The sequence below is a fragment of the Vanacampus margaritifer genome, chromosome 13 (assembly GCF_051991255.1).
Source record: "Vanacampus margaritifer isolate UIUO_Vmar chromosome 13, RoL_Vmar_1.0, whole genome shotgun sequence".
NCBI classification, from domain to species: Eukaryota; Metazoa; Chordata; class Actinopteri; order Syngnathiformes; family Syngnathidae; genus Vanacampus; species Vanacampus margaritifer.
The window spans coordinates 20,946,637-20,963,948 of NC_135444.1; the positions used below are offsets into that span (position 1 = coordinate 20,946,637).

General features: G+C 41.1%; 1 long non-coding RNA gene across 1 annotated transcript in view; it reads right to left on the bottom strand.

Moving 5' to 3' along the window:
* Positions 1–2,324: 2,324 nt before the first annotated feature.
* LOC144062257 (uncharacterized) overlaps positions 2,325–17,312 on the bottom strand; it is a 68,263-nt gene continuing 53,275 nt past the window's right edge. Inside the window, exons 5-6 of the long non-coding RNA XR_013296365.1 lie at positions 9,068–9,143; positions 2,325–4,460 (exon numbers count right to left, since the gene is read on the bottom strand). This is a non-coding gene — a long non-coding RNA (uncharacterized LOC144062257). The remainder of the gene's footprint in view (positions 4,461–9,067; positions 9,144–17,312) is intronic.

The window sequence follows — 17,312 nt, forward strand, 5'->3', positions numbered from 1 at the left end:
GCAGTAAGAGCACTTTCAACCAGACTTCTTTCAAAAATGTACCGGAAATGGAAACCTGTTTCATGAAACGTCTGTGCTCAATATGGCCCACGGGTTAATTAAAATGAGACGCGCCTGTTCATAGCAGCGTTGTGACATCAAGCTCTTCTCTTATCGGATGTGATTGTTCAAACCAGGAAGAAGATTTGACATTGGGCATTGAACACGCGCGACATATGTGACTCGATAGCCCTTACACAAGCCGTTGAAGCGACAGGGCGGCCATCTTGCTCCTCCCATCTCGCGAGCAGACTACTTTATAAATTATACGGTATACTTACAGATTAGACATATACAGCTGGCAGTTAGTATAGAGGGGGGGGGGGATAAATGTAAATGAATAGGATCGTATGACGAGAAACGTTTCTTGAGAGGAGCAACATGCTAACCGCTAATACACGCTAATCGCGTGATGTGTTGGGTAAGTCATCTGATTACATTCAAACCTGATTTTGTTTCCAGGTGAATTTCTAAAATGTATTTTGCACGGACTTCTTCGAAATAAATCCATGTTCCTGTCTAGTTTCAAAAATAAAGCTTCGATGCACTTTGTTGGAAAGTAAAGCACACATCTAAACAGCAGTCAAACTTTATGCTAGCTTTACACTTTCCAAATATGGATGCTCCAGTTGCATGATGGGAAATGTAGTTCTGAGCAGTCCAATGAGTCAGTGGCTTGCTTAGCTATATTAATGCTAACTTTTGAGACGTAGTCATTTACCAGTTTGTTGATTTGTATGGATTACATTGAGAGAGCTCGTTCTATTTTAACCCCTTTTTTTTTTTTTTATTAAAAGTAAAATTTGGCTAAAGAATATATATATATATTTATATATAATTTTTGTACAAATAATATATGATATCAGTAAATAATAATAATCAAAAACATGCTTTTGCCCACAAAATATACACTTTTTGAAATGAATGACAATGATTTGATTTCATATTCTTGTCATTGTCATGATCAGAATCCAAATGTGGACCCGAGAGTGAAACGGGACTACAAAAAAAAACAAGCCGTTGGAGCAACAAGCCAAGTCACAAACGCATTAAGGTCGACTTGATCCCAAATCAAACAATCTGACGGGATAATTCCGCCGTGAATTTGCGCTCTGGCAGCAACGTCCAGCCGCCACTCAACGCCAAAACCGGCCTTTTCATCTATTTGATTTATTTATTTATTTATTTGTGATTCAGCATTAATGACTTTGGAGAAGCATCATCCTCATTTAGCCCAGCTTTTACATTTAAGGTGATTTGGGAGCGCTCAACAAAAAAAGCAAATCGAGCACTCAGGTGCCGACTCGACGGGCCGCGGCAGCGCTGAGGTCAGGAAAACAAAAACAAACAAACCCAAAAAAAAAAGTCATCATGACGATAATCTTTCATGTTTATTTTGGGTGTGATTTTGGCTTTGGCGCGTAATCCCGAAGCTAACATGATGATGTCGTGCCGCGCAACGCTGGATTTTCCCATTAAGAGATTCGCTGGCGTCCATTAAGCTGTTTGCGCGCACAAACAATACACGCACACACCTTTTCACACTACTTCTCGCAAAGTCCACCTTTGCGTCTCGTCTCGTACCTGTTGGAATTGAATGACGTCATTGACAAACTTATTTGAAATCAATGAGCATTTCATTGTATTTCATGTCTTTTACTATTTGCATTTGGTTTTTATCTGGATTTATTTTTTTATTTTTTTTGTGAAAAATGAAAATGTTAAAAAAAATATTTTAGCATATAACCTACGTTTTACAAATAAGTTGGAATAACTTGACTAATACGTTCCAATGACTTTGCAGGACATTGAAAGTCAAAACTGCGCAATTAATCGAAATTCAATAATTATGACACTACACAATTACAAAATCTGCATTTTAGTCCCCCTAAAAAATATTAATACTAATTTTGAGTTGTTTCAATTTTTACATTTGCAGCTTATTTTAAATTTAAAACAAATAATTATTTAATAGTTTTTTTTGGTCCAAAAGGAACTTGCATAATTCTAGTGTTTCAAAGAATATTATTTGTCTTCATATTTTTTACGTTTAAACATTTTCTTGTTTTAAACCAAAAAATAAATGATCGTTTCATTTGCACCTTCTTTTTTTATTTTTTTAAATAATTAATTTAATAAAAAAAATTGTTTTGTCCAAAAGGAACTTGCATATAGTGTTTCAAAGATTTTTTTGGGTCCTAATATTTTTACGTTTAAAAACATTTTCTTGTTTTGTACCCCCCCCCCCCCCAAAAAAAAAAAATGATCGTCTTAATCATGGTTTCATTTGCACCTTTTTTCTTAAAATAACTAATTTAATAAAGTATTGTTTCATCCAAAAAGAACTTGCATATAGAATTTTATTTGTCGTAATATTTTTACGTTTAAACTTGAGCTGTCAAACGATTAAATTTTTTAATCAGATTAATCACATCTTGGAATTTTGATTAATCACGATTAATCGCCTAATAAAAAAGCCTTTTTTTAATCAGCATTTTGAGAAGAGCGCCGCTTATGTGTTATTTCTTTTGACATTTAATCTTATGAGGACATCTTCAACATTTTTTTTGATCTACTGCACACTCTCATCCTCATCTTTTGTCTTCATATTTTTTTACGTTTAAACATTTTCTTGTTTTGTACCAAAAAATAAATGATCGTCCTAATCGTGGTTTTCAATTATTACCAAAATAATCGTGATGAACATTTTCTTCATAATCGAGCAGCCCAACTTAACTCTTTGACTGCCAAAAACGTTAAATAACATTTCGTAAAAATCCTATGGAGGAGTGCCAAAGACGTTAAAAGACGTTTTTTTTTCAAAACGGGTGAAACTAACCATTTTCTATTGTTTATTACTCAAAAACGGAATAAGGTAGAAACAAACTTTTTTTTTCTGATGGAAGATGAGAGTCCAATCTTGTTTTGGCAGTATGTGTGTTTCCATAGTCCAAACACATAATTTTCTATGGACCTTGAAAGATCAGTCAAAATGCTTAAAATCGGCTGGCACCCACGGCATCCCTTTTCTGAAAACGTCTGGCAGTCAAAGAGTTAACTGTAGTGTCTAGAATAGAAATGGTGTTAGCAGTGAGCCCTGAGGCACACACCTAGCTTTAAAGAGGGGAAATCAGGTGAGTAAAAAAAAGGAAAAAAAAGGGTCATGATTCAGGTATGTAAGAAGAGTCCGACGTGCTAGCGAGTGTCGTCTTCCCGCAGACGATCCGTCAGGTCGTCGACTTTGAAGCCGGTCGGCGGCGTAAGCCGACACCCTCAAAGACGCCCTTAATGGCCGCCTTAATGCGCTTGATGATTGTCTGCCGGTGGAGGAGGTGGCGTTAAAAAAAAAAAAAAAAAAAAAAGTTTGGCCTCGAGGAGGACACGGAAACTGGATCCCGTCCATTATGTGCGCTTTTTACTAAAAAGGCTGCCGAAAAAAAGAAAAAAGAAGAAGCTCGTCTTACAGCCTGGAAGGTGCACAAAGACGGCAAAAAGAAGAACAGCTGCTCGGATACGTTTTCTAACGACGACGCGTTCGGGAAGGTCACCAGTACAAAGTTGGCATGTTGGAAAAAAACTCTTTAGTTGACAGTTTTGAAATAACGACAATACATCGGGTGCGATACGATTCAATGACGGTTGGATTGTAAAGTGAAATGATTCAATTTGATTCAGTAGGATTCCGATTCAATGCGGTACGGCTCAATTAGATATATTGTCAATCTCTCCAATAATCGACGGTTGGATACGTGTCTCGATATATTTTCAAGTGGAACGATTGGCTTCAGTTAGGTTCGATGCACTCGCATCTTTTAAATCAAAACCGATTTTCCAATTCAAACCGTTTTTTGTCAAAGGCCGATGCCGATATTTGGCAAAACGTCCAATATCGGCGCCAATAATCGGTCTATCCTTAATTGGATGTATCGTTTTTGGATGCACTCGTTTGTGTACAGTATGTGATTTATGCGTTTGTGTTATGCAAGAACATATTTGGTTGAACTAAATGTACATGATTGTTTTTACGTGTTTGCAATCCACGTCTTCGGATTATTTCTGGTGCTTGTGTTTATTTCTAATGCGCGGTTATCATGAATAATCGGCGAATGGGGAGAAGCCGCGCGTCCTCGCCGTCGTGTCCCTTGCCGTAACGAGCCGCCTCATAAATAAATGCATGGCCCTAATTAGCCGGCACGGCGGCGACTTCTTTAGGAGGCGAGCGAGATGAAGACGATGATGATGATGATGATGATGAAGATGTAGATGATGATGATGATGAGGGCATGGGGAGGCTTCCTTTTGGAGCAGATGCTAACCTCTAGCAGCTCCTTTCAAGTCAATCTATTAAGCTGCTCCTCACTGGGTGCTGATCCTTTTTGCTCGTCGGGCCGCCAGCTGGACCCCGGCAATGCCGAGAGAATCTACAGGCCGGGTACCGTCGGGAAAAAAAAAAACGGGACAGAGAGTGTGACTTAAAAAAAGAAATCTAGTTTTCATTTTTTAGTCATTTTAACTCATTCACTGCCATTGACGGCTATAGACGTCAAAAATTTATTTGAACTATTTCTTTAAGTTTAACATTTTTTTCCCACTTTTGTTAACAAGAGTATGAAAACCTAGAAAGAAAATATATATATTGTACATTTACAACAGAAATAAAATTTCTGATTAATCGTGAATTAATTAATTAATTGAAGTCATGCAGTTAATTACCAACAAAAATTTGAATCACCTGACACGATTTTAAAATAAAATAAAAAAGATTATTAAAAATTTGGAATGTCAGGCGATTACATTTTTTAATCGTTATTAATCACATGACTTCACAAATTTTATATCTTTATAATTTTATAAAATAATTCCAGGTTTTCATGCTCTTGTTAACAAAAGTTGAAAAAAAAAAGTGAAACTAATAGAAACAGTTGAAATGAATTTTTGACGTCTATAGCCGTCAATGGCAGTGAATGAGTTAACTAAAATAACCTTTTCCAGGGAAGTGAATTTCCAAAGCTTGGCGGCTCTGAAACTACACCGACAAGAAACATGGTCTTGTTTGACCTCCGCTGCGACTGACACTTGACCCGCTTGTCATTAAAAATCGATTAGGGATTTGCCCTAAAAAAGTCTGAGATCATCGAAACGGCTCCAAAAAGTGACCAGACTCGAGTAGCGATTTGACTTTTTCAGCTTCCGCAGCGACTTCATTAAACATCCGTCGGGTTCATGACACTAAAATGTCGTCTCCAAATTGATCATAGGAGAAGAAGCGCGTGAATAAAAAGGATCCGATTTTATCGAACGCGTCATCGACACCTTTTCAAAATCCATCCGGCCTAAAAATGACATCAAAGGGCAAGAAAGTGCTAGCAAAGTGGACAAGAGACATCTTGTGAGTTTGACGGTCATCCCGGCGCGTCGCGTCCTGACAGGAAATGGTGGCCAAGTGGCTCTCATGTTGCGTTCTAAGTTACACACACGCGGCAGCGCACGCACGCGCACGCACACGCACACGCGCGAGCGTCAACATTTGTCCGAAGCAATTTGCCGAGTGCTGCGGATCAGTGGCAGTGCATCAGGGCCGGACATTAGCAATATTAGCGCTCCGTATGTGCGGCCGGTCACCTGACGCTCAAGGTCACCTTCATTAAGAGCCCGCCCTCTAATCAAATCCCGCACAGCAACCCGTTTATTTATAGAAAATAGCATTTGCTTGCTTAAATGTGATGGCAGCAAATAGGATTAAAGACGCAAACAAATTATCTAAGTGGGTCGCTCACTGAACAATCAACATGACGTCGGACGCCGGCTCGCAAGGCCTCCGCGGCACCACCGTGTCAAGCAGACATTTTCATTTTCAGTTTCAACTAGAGATCGACCGATAAGGTGTCAACATTTTCCATAAGAAAAACTCTGCATTCCCAAATATCCGCTAATGTGCGAGCTAATGTGTGAGCTAACGGTTAGCTGGCGGGCTAGCCGTTACTACTCACCAAATAGCCATTAATTCATGAGCTAGCGGTTAGCTCGCGGGCTAAGTGTAGACCGCACACTAACTCCCGAATAGCCGCTAATTTGCGAGCTAACGGTTAGCTCGCGGGCTAGCCGTTACTACTCACCAAATAGCCATTAATTCGTGAGCTAGCTATAAGCTATTAGCTATAAGTGTAGACCGCACGCTAACTCCCAAATATCCACTAATTTGCGAGCTAACAGTTAGCTCGCGGGCTAGCCGTTACTACTCACCAAATAGCCATTAATTCGTGAGCTAGCTATAAGCTATTAGCTATAAGTGTAGACCGCACGCTAACTCTCAAATATCCGCTAATGTGCGAGCTAACGGTTAGCTCACGGGCTAGCCGTTACTACTCACCAAATAGCCATTAATTCGTGAGCTAGCTATAAGCTATTAGCTATAAGTGTAGACCGCACACTAACTCCCAAATATCCGCTAATTTGCGAGCTAACGGTTAGCTCGCGGGCTAGCCGTTACTACTCACCAAATAGCCATTAATTCATGAGCTAGCGGTTAGCTCACGGGCTAAGTGTAGACTGCACGCTAACTCCCAAATATCCGCTAATTTGCGAGCTAACAGTTAGCTCGCGGGCTAGCCGTTACTACTCACCAAATAGCCATTAATTCGTGAGCTAGCGGTTAGCTCGCGGGCTAAGTGTAGACCGCACACTAACTCCCGAATAGCCGCTAATTTGTGAGCTAACGGTTAGCTCGCGGGCTAGCCATTACTACTCACCAAATAGCCATTAATTCGTAAGCTAGCGGTTAGCTCGCGGGCTAAGTGTAGACCGCACACTAACTCCCGAATAGCCGCTAATTTGTGAGCTAACGGTTAGCTCGCGGGCTAGCCGTTACTACTCACCAAATAGCCATTAATTCGTAAGCTAGCGGTTAGCTCACGGGCTAAGTGTAGACCGCACGCTAACTTCCAAATAGCCGCTAATTCGCGAGCTAACGCATTTTAGCGGGGGCAGTTTTATTTATGCAGTTTATTTAACTCATTCACTGCCATTGACTATGGCTATAAACGTCAAAAAATAATTTGAACTATTTCTATTAGTTTAACGTTTTTTTTCCCACTTTTGTTAACAAGAGTATGAAATCCTATACTTTTTTAAAATAATTTTTATTTTTTTAAAGAAAAGATTATTAAAAATTAGGGGCGTCAGGCGATTAATTTTTTTTATTGTAATTAATCGCATGGCCTCAATAGTTAACTCACAATTAATCACAAATTTTAAATCTGTTCTAAATGTAAAAAAATTTTTTTTCATATTCTAGTTTACAAAAGTGGAAAAAAATGAATAGAAATAGTTCCAATGAATTTTTGAGGTCTATAGCCGTCAAGCTTATTGGCTGTTAGCACTGCACGAGCAACCAATCACGTGGTGATGTGGGCGGGCCAATGTTGAAGGGAGCCAACAGCCAGCGACTCGGAGCAGACGGAGGAGAAAAGCGCCCGTCGCAATTTTTTATTTATCGGCCATCAAAGCAAAACAAAAAAAGGCCGATGCCGGTATTGCTAAATATTGGCGCCGATTATCGCCCGGGCCGATTATCGGTCCATCCCTAGTTTAAACTGTATATCTCTTACCTTTGTTAGGTCGCCACCTAGTGGTGACAAGAAATGTCCCCCAAAAGTATTACGCACCAAAACTGCGACGAGCGGCTGGCCAGCTGCCGCCGAACACAAAAAAAAAAAAAAAAAAATAAATCAAAGCCTTAAAAGTCGTCATCCTCAATCCAATCACTTTGTCTGGAGTAATTAAAATGATTATCTTAATGAGCTTAATTAACTACATTTGACTACGGGACACAGCCATATGGCGGTGGAAAACAAAGACGGCAGCTAATTAAAGTTAAAATAATGCAGGTTTTAATTAACTCAACCCCGAGGCGTCAACATTTTCACATGTATCCCAGCCGATAATTAAAAAGTCCTCCTGCCCGAGCTGTGTTTTTTTTTTTTTTTTTTTTTCTCTCCTCCTCCTCCTTCTCGTCGTCGAACTCGCGAGCTAATTAAATCTGGAAATAAATTAGCAACGCCACAACGCTCCAAATATGAAGATGACTTCACTTTCTAATGAAATTAATTAGCTGCGCTGGACGGAGGGACGGACGGACGGACGGAGACTCGTCCGTCAGCCTCGGGCGGCGCATTTACAATTGGAATGAAGATGCGGCTTTCTCAGCCAATCAGAACGCAGATACTGCAATACCACCCCCCCCCATACACACACACCTAAAATAATTTAGCCTGTAGCATTCTTGGTAGCACATAGCTTGTAACCTGTAGCATGTAGTAGCCTTTAGTATACAATGTTTGCAATGAACGTTGGGTATCAAAAGTCTGCACACCCCTGTTCAAAATGTCACGTTTTTGTAATGCAAAAAAACAAACAAACAGATAAACTATTAACATGAACGTGACTCTGTGCCATCTGAACAGAGCTGCGTCAAATTTTTACATCCACCATCAAAATTCCGATAGCGATGCCCCGTGTTTGCAAACCAGGAGAGCAAGCGAGGGGTGGGAGGGCTGCCACAAGGCCATGCCAGGACCTGCTCCACAGCCTGAGAGGGTCTTCATGCCAGCCTATTAGTGAAGACCCTCACCCCCCCCCCCCCCCCCCCCCCCAATGGCTCAGCAGCTCTGGGGCGTGACGCCGTGTTCACAGGGGAAGCACAAACGTGATCATGCGTAGCCTGTAGCACACAATGTAGCTGGTAGAACACAATGTAGCGTGCGCGACAAATTGCACACTAGCATTATTTCCAACAGCAATATTTACATAGCATATAACACGTAGCATGTTGCAGTTAGCAGATTAGTAAATATGCTAACTGGTTAGTCATTAAATTTTTCTTGTTGCTTTTCAGGTACTTCCTAATTTATCCGGAGAGAAAACGCTGGCGTTACCATGACGACGCAACAATAATTGTTGTAGTTGTGTTTACTCATGTCTTCTTTTCCCGTTGAGATTTTCTGGAATACCATCAGAGTACGACGCTTACCCTTTTTGTTTCCTTGATGTCTTCTCATTATCCGAACGGCAGCAAACGGCTGCTCCGAATCCTTCGTCCTCCGCAGCTGTTGACAAGCAGGTGATTAAAACAAAGTCAATGTTTTGCAGTGTAGTTGTCGAGACGTCTCCGTATATGAATTTTGTTTTGATTTTGACTTCTGGATACTTGTGAGACATTCGTTTTCCACGGTTATCAAAAGGCACAACGTCCGGCTTTCGTCTTCGTTATGTTGTACATAAACTCAGAAAGTAGAAGCCAACAAAAACATACGAGACATTCAATAGTCGAGGTTTACGAAAGCAAAGTAACGGTGTTAGGCTCATCATGTTTTGATTTCCTTAAGACTGTTGCCATGCATATCTTATGTAGTCCGGTGACGAATGGATATTTACGATCCATTCGTTATCCAAGGATGTCTCGTGCTCGGTTCGTTAAAACAAAGTAACAACATTCACCTCTCGTCTTTGTTGTTGTTTTTTAAAATTTCATAACCACTTTGAAATACTCACAAGCCATTCACTATCCAGACATAGATTAAATGCCACTTCTGCAGAAATTGCGTGGGAATGCTGAAAGCCGAATGCTAATAGCTGAATGCTAATAAAGTGAATTGAAAGATAAATTATGTGAAAATGATTAAATGAATAAAAGGAACACTTGAACCAGGGAGGCGTGAATTTTTGAAGTTGAAATGTATATGGAAAAGTGTTATCCGAGTACATTTAGATGGAAAAGTGAAACGAATGATATCCAAATGCAAAAAATAAAAATAAATAAAATCACCCTATAGCGCCACCTAGGCTATTCATTTAGATGGAAATTTTTTACTAATGATATCCAATTGAAAAATGGCCGAAAATTCCCACAATTATCAGAAAAGAATATTAAAGAAATACAATAAAAATCCTATTAACACAAAGTAACAAACCTTACTCTCCATGACACATTAATATCATAATCTTTGAGTGTTAATGGGTTTTGTTTTTTCACAAAGTCACATCCCAACTAGCCATTCTTTATCAAGGTTGTTGATTCCTGGTTCATTAAAACAAAGTATTAACGTTCAACTTTTCGCTTCATGTTTCAAAGCAGACTTACAAAATGTCTTTGGCGATTGATGTATCGTCTTTTCCGGATACTTGCAACACACTTTTTATTCAAAGTTTTTGGACGCTGTTAAGCACATGAAAGTAAAATAACTGTGACTAGCTCTCCTCTTAATTTTTGAACAATGTCTTCAATCGTGCATGTTTTGTTCTCATAGCGGCTTGCGAATATTTGAGGTTTGCAACAATTGGTTCATTAAAGCAAAGTTTCGCCGTTAAAACGAATGGTTGAGCAGTTAAACAGCAAATAACAGATAAAAAAATACAAAATGTATACTGCGCTCTGATTGGCCAATCCGTGTTTCAGGGTCGTAACTGTCACTGAACAGTAAAACGGCTTCAGACCTTTTTGGGCCTCTTTCGAGCAAAAGTGCTTGTCACGCTTAATTGAAAGAAGGAGACAGAGGTCATGTCATCCACCTGAAGAAATGAGCAAAAACGTGTCAAGATTTCCTTTCGAGGCCAAAGCGCGTGACAGGGGGTTAAAAAGTAGCCACCCCTCTCCGCGCTGGCGTAACGTACCAATTACGCTAACAATCTGCCCGAGGAAAGAGAAACGACGGCGATAAAAGTGGAGAAGATAACATTCTTATCTTCATCTAACGACCGGGCCGGCTTGCATTTGTCAGGCTGGAGTGTGAACAAGTCCAGCTCGCCACGTAGCTCGCAATGTAGCTCGCAATGTAGCATGTAGCGTGCGGTATGCAAATTCTGTGAATCTCGCTCACGAGCTCGCACGTGCTAACGGCAGTAAGGAGCGATGATGACATTTTTTGATGTGTTTTCCTACGTGCTGCTAACAGTTGCTAATTAGCGCCTTATCACTCTACGCGCCGAGGAGTATTTATAACTCGTCTCCGCCGACAAACGGGAACCCCGTGGCCGACGGCCAGCGACGACATTTTGCCGGAGCTAATTAGCCGCATCGTTGCTCCTCCGACGACATTTGTTAGTAAAACGTTGCTACGTGTGTGTCATGTTGTGTAACTGTTACTCTTAATTTTTGTAACACTTGAAATGATTATTTTTGTTAAAATCCCTTCATCGTCAAGCTAATGAGGCAGCTGTCGCTTTAAGAAGCGGATGTCCACGTGATTGGTCAATGTTGCGTGTCCAAACAGGAAACGCTGAGATCAACAAGAGGTACTTAGTTTTCATACTTGGTTAATTAAAACAAATTACGGCCATTTGGCTCTGATGAATGGCTAGCCGTTTGTTAACCAAAGTTATTGGACACTTGGTTCATTAAAACAAAGTAATGGCAAGTGTATGTCTACAGGAGGACATTGTTGCTAACCCAAAGCTAACCCTATTACACGGACTTACCCGCTGTCTCTTTTGGACGGCGGCGTCATGCTCAGCTAGCGGCGTCTTGCGCACACACAGACACACACACTCACACACACACAAAACTCTTGTAGATTAATTTGAAGCGCTGGCTGACTTGTGATTCCTTTTAATTAACGGGAGAATTAGCGGCTTTGTTAGCGTGCGCTCCCGCAGGAAATGAGCCGCGGGGCTAACAAAAGCAGGACGCCGCGCTAGTGACATTTTCAGCAAGTTTTGCCAAGTGATGCCTCCAACGGCCAGAGGCTAAAATACAGGATGCTAAAATGTTAGCAGACGCGGCAGATCACGGTATCCTGCTGTTAGCGCAAATGCTAACACGAGGGCTATCCGTGGTGCTAGTTGGGGCATTCCAGAATTAGAGGATGATTCAGGTACTGAATTATTTGAAAAATTGACCTTTTATTTGATCATTAAAATTATGTGCACTGAAAAAAAAATGAAACAATGAATTAACTTAATAAACTGAATTCATCACACTTAATATTTTAGCTTTGACTCATGTAAATAATTGAATGCAACCTAAAATGTTTTACTTCATTTAATCATTTTTTTTTTAAGTTGTAGCAAACCAATTATTTGAAATGAACTAAATCAAAAATAAATTGGCTTTATTAATGAAAGTTTTTGCCTAATTGAATGCTGGAACGAGATACTTAAAAAAAAGTCTTTAGGCCATTCTTAACCATAACCCTCATCTTAATCATGGCTACACAGTAAGTAAGGAAGTGTCACCTTGTCCCAGCAGCTGCTCAGTTATTCAGAATCCCCCCCCCCCCCCCCCACACACACACACACTTTGCCCCCCCCCCCCCCTTCCCCAGACCGTTGCCCCCCCAATACTCCACCTCAACCTGTCTGGCGTGATGTACGCGGCGGCTACGCTATCTCCCGCCGCAGAGCCCGGCGCGATTGTTCTTGATATTTTTATGACGGCGCCCTCAATCATAAACGGAGATTAGCGATTAGCTATCGCAAACCTGCTCGCACATTAGCATGGCGCAGGAATAGCATCTACATGCTATTATGGAAATGCTAACATCTGCTAGCTGGCATCGACGCACTGAAATGACCTCTCGGACGTCTTTTTGCTTCAGACGACACTTTACTACTTCCTGCTTCCTCCTATTAACTCCTGCTACTACCTTCTATGGTCCTAGAATACCTTTTGCGCACTCCCTCATTTTGTCTGATACCTAGCATTACTTTCTACGACCTGCTAATACTGCTTTCTAGTATCCTTTACTAATCTCTAACACAGCCAACTACCTCTTACTACTTTCAACTATCTTCTACTACCTCCTCTTATCTATTAATTATTTTTACTATGTTCTATTGTACTGCTTTCTAATATCTTATAGTAGCTATTAGCTCCTGTAGCTAACACTTCTACTACCTTATACTCGATGCGATGCTATATGGTAGCGTCCCATTTCTTGATCACAAAAGAGTGAAAATAGGCGTTAAGGAATAATCCTAAATCGTGATAATCTACTAAACAAACGGGCCCATCCTTTTCGGTTCGAAGCGTCCATTTTGGGTCAACTTCCAGCGTGCGCTTTTCCCGAGCAAAAGGCCGCCGCTCGTCCTGGGGCGTCCGTGCAAAGCGCTGTCGACAGCCGCGTGAGGTGCGAGGACAGCGGCGGCCACATTGGATCACGTCAGCGCTGGCGGTCGGACGCCATCGCCCACCGCGGTGTCCCTGTCACCAATCACGCGCCAACACACACACGTACGCATGCAGCTACTACCACGTCAATGCTGCTTAACTAATGTCATTAATGACTTCATTAACATTTCCATAATCTATTTTAATAAATCCGAGGCGGCGTTAATGAGCGCTGGGGGGGCTGCAGGCGATGGCGGCGTATGGAAATTCAAAGAGCAGCCTGACTCATGTCATGTGACTGATGTCATGTGACTGGAGGGGTACATGCCCGATAACGGGGCCCTTCTTGTGTTCTCGTTGTATCGTTCAGGTGTGGAATGATGACAAAAACGTGTTTGGGGTGCGCTGACAGTAAGGCCGGGAAAGGTTGATGGTTCGATTTCATTAAGAACTGGATTATTCCGGCAGAACGTGTGCGGCTGGCGCGGACAAATTGAGTGGAAGTTGTGAATAGTTATCCGGAGAAGCTCACGAGACTCATCGGGTTTGTGGAAGACATTTTCTCAAGCGATTTTGAGTCTTTGAGAAGTCATTTTAGAAAATGGACGAATGGATCATGGATAGCGTGCTAGCTAGCTAGCATGAGTTGTATGTCACACTTTCTGTGGCATTAATCCAAACAACAGAAAAGTCAAGTCACTAGTCAGTCCTTCAAGATCATCTTAACAATGTCTGAATTTCCACCATTTTGAAAACAACGTATCCTTTGGAATGTAAATTAACAGCTGTCGTCTCCCTTTAAAGCAATAACCTCACAACGTGACATCTTTTCCTCTTCACACATTCAATTTACAGCAGAAGAGAAGACGGCGAAAATGATCAGTCAAGCCATTTACCTGCACTTAGTTTGCTCAATGACTCTGATTTAATGAGATTGATAGTAAAGATAAAAGAGCAGGAATGGAGAAGGAAGTGACGTGTTGCAGATGATGTGGATGGAACGAATGGAGGAAGGTTTCAGAAGCGGGTTCGAGCAGTCAAGACGCATGGCCAGGAAGCAGCGCCACTCAAGAAAGTAGGAAAAAAAAAAGAAGCTTGGCGTTATTGATGGATAGAAAAGAAAGCAATTCATGAATATTCGAAAAGGCGTGAGAAGAAGTCAAACTTATTTACTCCCGCCCCTTCTCCTAAATTAAATAACGGATGGAAATGAAGATGTCGAGAATGGACGGAATACGAAATGAATACTGGGTAGTCGATGAAAGCTAACCCCGGTTCCAAAGAAAATACAAAGCAAGATTGAGGTGGTTTGGACTTGGAATGACAAGTGATGCAGATCCAAAAAACCACCAAGCCCAAGAACCGGATTGGAAAGACTGCATTCAAATCAGATCCCAAAGGGGAAGAACCGCCATGAACAGGAACATTTGGAGAAGGCTGATAGCAAAATGTCGTTCCAAAATCAGAAAAACGGACACAAAGTACTGCTCAGGTGTTCCTAATAAAGTGTCCAGCCTCGGGACCACGGGGTCCGATGGTGTCACATGACTGGTGTGGTAAAAGGTCCTTATTAGGAGAGGTGGGCTTGACAGCACCCCCACCCCTAACCCCCCGCGCCTCCTCCCTGCGGCACCGGTGCCAGCGTCCTGCTGCCCCCTGTCAGGAGTGTCAGGCTGCATCCAACTCAGCCCTTGTGGGGGAGGTGGGAGAAGACCCCCCCCCCCGCCCTTTGAGACGTCCCTGACAGACCGCATTAGGGTGGACCAACAGGCAGCGGAAAAGTACTTCCGCCTACTAACTCCTACTACCACTTCCAACCAACGACTAGCTTCTACTGCCTCTTTATCTTCTGGCGGCTTCAAATATGTCCTGCTGTCGTCACCTGCGACCCGACTTCGACAATTCTACGACATCACCTTGTTGAAGCGTCACCTACAGATATTGCAGGATTGTCGCTAGCGCCGCAATAAGAAGTCCGACCGAGTCACGGTTAAAAATGTGGTGCTAGTTAATTACGGGCGCGTGTTTTATGACTATGACCTTTATGCGCTAAACTAATCAATCAATACAGGAGGGAGGCGGCCTATTGGGAATATTTACATATGCAGATTCCCAAAGTAGGCCACGGTTTATCCCTACACAATCATTATTAATATCTGGACAGTCAACCCAAATACATTTTCTGCATATTTTACACAACCCGCACGTTATTAATTAGTCACCGCTGCGGTAGTGTTGGCTCAGCCGAGTTTGACCCACATGACGAGGGTTTTCTCTGACCCAAAAATAATAATAATTTATTCTTTGATTACACTAATACATTAAAGTAAGCTAACAGCTAGTCTTAGCGTTCATACGTTAAAGTAAGCTAACAGCTAGTCTTAGCGTTCATACGTTAAAGTAAGCTAACAGCTAGTCTTAGCGTTCATACGTTAAAGTAAGCTAACAGCTAGTCTTAGCGTTCATACGTTAAAGTAAGCTAACAGCTAGTCTTAGCGTTCATACGTTAAAGTAAGCTAACAGCTAGTCTTAGCGTTCATACGTTAAAGTAAGCTAACAGCTAGTCTTAGCGTTCATACGTTAAAGTAAGCTAACAGCTAGTCTTAGCGTTCATACGTTAAAGTAAGCTAACAGCTAGTCTTAGCGTTCATACGTTAAAGTAAGCTAACAGCTAGTCTTAGCGTTCATACGTTAAAGTAAGCTAACAGCTAGTCTTAGCGTTCATACGTTAAAGTAAGCTAACAGCTAGTCTTAGCGTTCATACGTTAAAGTAAGCTAACAGCTAGTCTTAGCGTTCATACGTTAAAGTAAGCTAACAGCTAGCCTTAGCGTTCATACATTAAAGTAAGCTAACAGCTAGTCTTAGCGTTCATACATTAAAGTAAGCTAACAGCTAGTCTTAGCATTCATACATTTAAGTAAGCTAACAGCTAGTCTTAGCATTCATACATTTAAGTAAGCTAACAGCTATTCTTAGCATTCATACATTAAAGTAAGCTAACAGCTAGTCTTAGCATTCATACATTAAAGTAAGCTAACAGCTAGTCTTAGCATTCATACATTAAAGTAAGCTAACAGCTAGTCTTAGCGTTCATCATCATTTTTGTTTGTGCTTGCTAGCTAGCTAGCTGCTACTCTCTTGCTTCACGGAGGATGATGTTACGATGTCACTCTTAAGCCAAAGAACCAACCGTGCCGGTGTAGCAGCTGTTACTAGCAGGCTACTTCCTCGTTCATGGAGGATCGTGTTACGAATGGACGGGCTTCGTTTGGCTAAGAAAACTAACTCATGAAAGAAAGGACTTTGCTGCTACTTTTACACATAGGCAGCGTAATATGGCTTCTTGTTCGCTAACGCCGCAAAGAAATTCCACTTAGCAGCGCACTTAATGCTAATGACAAAGTCTATCACTAAAAGGCAATTGATGAGCGCCATCAGCTCATTAGCCTCCTGATGCTAACATCGGCACTGCTGTAAATGAGGAATCTAAGGCACAATGCTGCGTTGCTTCCTGGGAAATGTGCAGGCAGCCGGCGGGCAGTCTTGACGAATGGGACAGGACGTGAAACAAACAGTGATGCAACACATACCAGAACTTTGACAGCTATAGACGGTCCAAAGTTTCATCAACGTGCCCACAAAAGGTACAAAACATGTCTGCATCCACATTTTTTTGGTTAAGTTACTTATTGTAAATAGTTCATTTATTTGTTGGAAGTTCATTTCGTTAGTTAGTTATGTACCGGTAGTTTGTTGGTTAACGAGTGACTGACTTATTTTCATTTGTTAATTCCGTTTGGTCATTTCATAGCTAGTTAATTAGCTTTTTTGTTAGTTTCTTTATTTTTTATTTTATTTGGTTAGATACTACTTGTACTAGTTAATTTGGTAAGTTCTGCTGGGTTAAAGGTTCGTTTATTTACTACTGTTTTTTCATTAGTTTGTTGTTTCATTAGTTAATTTGTTCTTTACCCTTTACTTTCATAATAGTTTATTTTTTTGTGATTTGGTTCATTCATTTATTGTTTTCTCTTTGTTGGTCTGTTTATTTTGGTAGTTTCTTTCATTTCTTAGTTTGCTTGTTCCTTACTTTGCTCATTAGCGTTACTTTATTACTTATATTGCTGGAGTCGGTCGAAACCTCCAATGTCCCAATTTGTTAAATTTCAT